Here is a 5,467-nt window from a genome sequence, read left to right on the forward strand (position 1 = left end):
GATTGTGTGCTTTGTGTCACATTTTATAATAGCATTCATAAATACGATCATGATCGCAACAACAGAAATATAAGTAATAAATAAAATTAATAAGGGAATTAAAAATAGTAATCACTAAAAATCACTACAATTTAAGTGCTTATTAGGTGCCAGGCATTATTATAAGTGAAGTATTTAATTATTTAATCCTCACAACATCTCTTTGAGGGCAAGGATTGTCCTCATTTTACAGATGAGGAAGCTGTGGCCAGTGAGATTAGGTGACATTGCTAACCTTACATGGCTAGAAAGAACCAGAGCTGTCTGTCAAGCAGCCTAGTCCCAGAGTCAGGCTCTTAACCAACTCTTTTGCCTCTCTAAGTTGATGTGATTATGTTCACGGTTTTGCAGATACAGAGGTTGAGAACCAGAGAAAGTACTTACTAGCTCACGATTAACTGGATTTCAAACCCAGTTCCATCATACCCCAAAGTGTATTTTCTGTCTACCATACCCCACTATGAGCACAGAAGTAACCCAAAGTAACATAATAAATGATGAAATATTTTTAGTAAAGAGTTTGTGAGACATACTTTAATGAATAGGCAAGGATCATTTGACTGGAACATTAGTTAAATGCAGATACATGTATTTGTTTAAGCCGTATGTAGATAAAATTGGTTTCTTCGGTGGTGTTCATATTAGGTGCCTATCACAGAGTAGGCACTCAGTAAATATCTGTCATACAAGACTAGTGATCAAAGAATACCATTAGGCCAGAAACTACACTGGATAATATATGTTCTGAATTCCGTCTTCTGTCCCTTTTTTTTTTTGGTATAATCAATGCAACAACAAAATAACAGCAGAAGAATCTGGCTGTCTCCTGTGGATCACTGTATTAGATTTGATCTGGAAGTAAGCCAGCCTAGCCAGAATCCTCAGGAAGGCCAACTTGTATAATAAAGAATTTAGCTGGCCTTTTTCCTTGGTTCCTGAGAAGGAGCTTTTCATCTTTGGGATTTCCCAAGTGATGGGCATGTCTTTGATATTCATGGTGGGTCCTAGATTGTGCCAAAATAGGGGCTGGCCATGCTGGAATGACTAACCCTGTGACACAACTATGGAGTTGGGGTTTTGAGCCTCAGGATATCAGTCCAACCTCCGGAGGAGAAACAGGGATTTGTGTAGTCAGTGATTTCAGCAATCATGGCTCTGTAGTGAGGCTTAATAAAAACGACACAGGAAGGCTCAGGAGAGCTTCTCGGGTTGGAGATGCACATTGATGTGCCTGGAGGGTGATGTGTCCTGAGGATGTGGAAGCTTAGTGTTAGTAACCCACCCAGACCCTGCCCCATGGGGTTCTTCCTGTGTCTGGTCCTGATTCCAAAACTTTATAACAAAAGGAGTGGGAAGTACAGCACTTCCCTGAGTTCTGTGAATTCTTCTGGCACCCTAGAACCTGAACTTGAGGGGACTGCCCAATTTGTACCCCATTGGTAACAAGTACAAGTGGCCTGGGATCCTCAGAGCTTGCAGCCGGTGTTGGAAGTGAGGGGGCAGTCTCTCGGAGACTCTGCCTGCAAAACTGGACCGAGTCTGGGTTGTCAGAATTGCACTGCCGGCTTTATGCTGAACATATGTTTTAAAATAACTCTGAGTATTTTCTGGGATATCCTCTCAGTCTCTTAATTTTCTCAACTGATTTTTATCTTAAATCCACTTTACATTCTAGATTCTTCCTTGGTCAAAGAGCATAGAATTCTAGCAAAATTTGACCAGGATAATGGGCCAATAATAGGGCTTACCATAATGAAAATATTTTTTCATTCCAGTATCACATTTGCCCTTTAAAGTTATCAAATTATCAAGTTATGCATATGATGCCCAATACCTTTGTGTGCTTTCTTCCTAATTTAAGCACATGACAGTCTTTTTTTTTCCATTATGTGTTTGAGTGAAACTTTTTTTCCTATTTTCACTTAACCCTGCTTTTCATGGGTCCCTATTAAATGTCCTTGTACTTGCCCATTAAGCCAACCATCTTAATGTTTTTAACAAATAGTGTAGCATCACTGACTTGACTGCTCTATTTTTACTTTAACATAATTTACTCATCCATTCTCACTCTCCACCTATGAGCCAGGCATTATACTAGATGCTGAGGATGCAAAAGAAAAAAAAAAAAAAAACAACCCTCACTCTTTAAGGAACACCCATTCTGAAGAAGATTTATTGTGATTACTATATAAAAATACATAGAACTATGTTGTTTCCTTCCAGTCATGGGGTATCTTACTAGCCTTAAGTTTTCAAAATAATTCCCCATAGTGGTAGTGTTTCCAAAACTTAAATATGCACATGAGTCACCCGAGGATCTTCTTTAAAAAGATTTTAATTTAATAAGATTGTGTTGGAGCTGAGACTTTGCTCTAAGGAAATGCCCCTGCTGCTGGTCTGTGGACCACACTTGAGTATCAGTCTTGGAGTACCAGATCCATGTCCTGTTTTCAGTGTCAGGACATCTTAAACTATTTGAATAACTTCCACCTGTTTCCCTTCCATCTGCTTTTCTTTCTATTTTTTTTTTATTTTATTTTATTTGCTTTTCAAACTTCCCATTCTGTATGACCTGACACTAATTAACATCTGAGTCTCTTCGTTCAAACCGATCAAAAAATCTCACCATGTTGCAGAGTTGCTAGCGTAAGTGAAAAGAGTTCTTTAATCGTTGTAGGTGTATGAAAGATTTAATATTCATTACTTTCTCCATAAATGTTACTTTTTTTTTAAATCTTCACGAAACTAAGATAAACCCACAATTTCCTACCAGTCATGGTCTGTTGTTTTAATTTCATGGCATGTAGTTAGAATACTTTTTATGCTATTTTGTAGTGACATTATGAAGAAAATGTTCACTTCAGTGATTTACTCCTGCTTCAGAATGAACTGTATATTACGAGGGGTTCAGGAAGTAGGACTTAACACTTAAGGGATTCTTCTGAGACTTTAATCACAAAAATGTGTTTTATTAAATATCTTAATCCTATGATACCCCCCAAATTTCTAAAACATAATTAATTAGTCCATTTTAATCAGTTTAACACAATTGATAAGATTTAAATAGATGAAATAAGTAAAATGTGGATAATTATTCACAATAGATAATGATAGAAATGAGACCTTGGAGTCTGATTATTATAGATTTCCTTGCAGGACTCATCTCCCATTTTTTCTTTCCCCTAATGCCAGTCACAATGAAAGGAATAAAAAGCAGATCAGTTCAAGTGTATATTGTGCTTTATTTCTGACTCAAGAGCATATAAACATTTGGGAATTAATTTTTTTGTATGTTCTGAGAAAAACCCATTTATATATCTTAATTGCGTAGGATTTTTTTTGTGTATATACATATACCCAGAGATAACTCATAAAGGCAGGTAATCATCTTTTCTCTAGTTTCTCTAGTTTCTCTATCATTTTAATTGATATAATGTTAGTCTGCAATATGTGTGCCAATCTTAGTGATGTAGGAAAGATGTTAGTGTCGAAGCTGATGGCCAAGAAAGAATTCTTGAGACCTCTTTGGTGAAAAAGGTGGTTTTATTGAAACACAGGGACAGGACCCGCGGGCAGAAAGAGCTGCAAGGGGTCATGAGGAGGGGCCCATTATATACTTTCAAGTTGGGAGGGGGTTAGGGAGAGCTTAAGTCTCTAAGGAATTTTGGAAGCAAGGTTTCTGGGACCTTGAGGGGGCTAGCTATCCTTTATTACTGTCCGATAAAACCTTAGTCATGAGACCTTCAGATGTATATTGGTGAGTCATATGCTTGGGGTGATGGCCAACATATTTCTTGGGGGATAGAGATAAAGGAAGTTTCCAAAGGAATTTTTATATGTTAAAGTAGACTTACAGGATCATGGGGGTCAGGCTAAGATTGCCTTTTGCCCTTAGCAAAATATTAACATTGAGGCAGCTGAGTTCCTAGAGGAATGTCACTCTGCCTGTTTCAAGGACTTGTAAATGGGCTTCAAGTAGTAAGGAAATTTTTCTTTTGCCTTTGTTTTCCACATCATCAGGACTGTTTTGATATTTGAACGCCTCTCATGAAATCAAAGAAATTGATTGAAACGTCTGCTCTTAAGGTTTGATCTAATAGGATGGGGTGGGGCTGGGGGTAATTTACTGTAAAATGCCTACCAAACATCCACAGCCAGTTCAAGCCTATCTTTATTTTTTTTTAAGATTTTATTTATTTATTTGAAAGAGAGAGAGAGCACGAGCGGAGGAAGGGGTAGAGGCAGAGAGAGAAGCAGACTCCTCGCTGAGCAGGGAACCTGATGCGGGGCTCCGTCCCAGGACCCTGGGATCTTGACCTGAGCTGAAGGCAGGCACTTAAGTGACTGAGCCACCCAGGCGCCCCCCTCAAGCCTATCTTTAAACCACTAGGAATTGTTTCAGGATTCAGGAGACGCTTGCACCAGAGGAATGCGGTGTCGCTGTGGACACGGGGTGGCTCATGGAGCTACTGCACAGTTATGGGACTAGTTCAAGTGGTGCCATACACAAGCTGACAGTCATATGCTGAATAAAGAAACTCATTCTTTAGTGTCCCTGCTAGCTCATGAATTCTCTAAGTTAATCTTACTGGCATATATTTAATTATTCACTCCATTCTTAGCAGTTTGCCATTCTCATAAAGTGGAGGCATGGGCAGTTTTTTGGGTTTTCGTTTGTTTTTGTTTTTTTAATTTTATTTTATTATGTTATGTTAATCACCATACATTACATCATTAGTTTTTGATGTAGTGTTCCATGGTTCGTTGTTTGTGTATAACACCCAGTGTTCCATTCAATACATGCCCTCTTTAATACCCATCACCAGGCTAACCCATCCCCCCACCCCCATCCCCTCTAGAACCCTCAGTTTGTTTCTCAGAGTCCATAGTCTCTCATGGTTCGTCTCCCCCTCTGATTTCCTCCCCTTCATTTTTCCCTTCCTACTATCTTCTTTTTTTTTTTAACATATAATGTATTGTTTGTTTCAGAGGTACAGGTCTGTGATTCAACATTCCTCTGGCTATTCGGGGTCTTTTCTGGTTCCATACAAATTTTAGGATTATTTGTTCCATTTCTTTGAAAAAAGTGAATGGTGTTTTGATAGGGATTGCATTAAATGCGTAGATTGCTCTAGGTAGCATTGACATCTTCAGAATATTTGTTCTTCCAATCCATGAGCATGGAACGTTTTTCCATTTCTTTGTGTCTTCCTCAATTTCTTTCATGAGTATTTTATAGTTTTCTGAGTACAGATCCTTTGTCTCTTTGGTTAGATTTATTCCTAGGTATCTTATGGTTTTGGGTGCAATTGTAAATGGGATTGACTCCTTAATTTCTCTTTCTTCTGTCTTGTTGTTGGTGTATAGGAATGCCACTGATTTCTGTGCATTGATTTTATATCCTGCCACTTGACTGAATTCCTGTATG

This window comes from Leptonychotes weddellii, chromosome 8, assembly GCF_054177405.1.
Source record: "Leptonychotes weddellii isolate Sample4059 chromosome 8, ASM5417740v2, whole genome shotgun sequence".
NCBI lineage: Eukaryota > Metazoa > Chordata > Mammalia > Carnivora > Phocidae > Leptonychotes > Leptonychotes weddellii.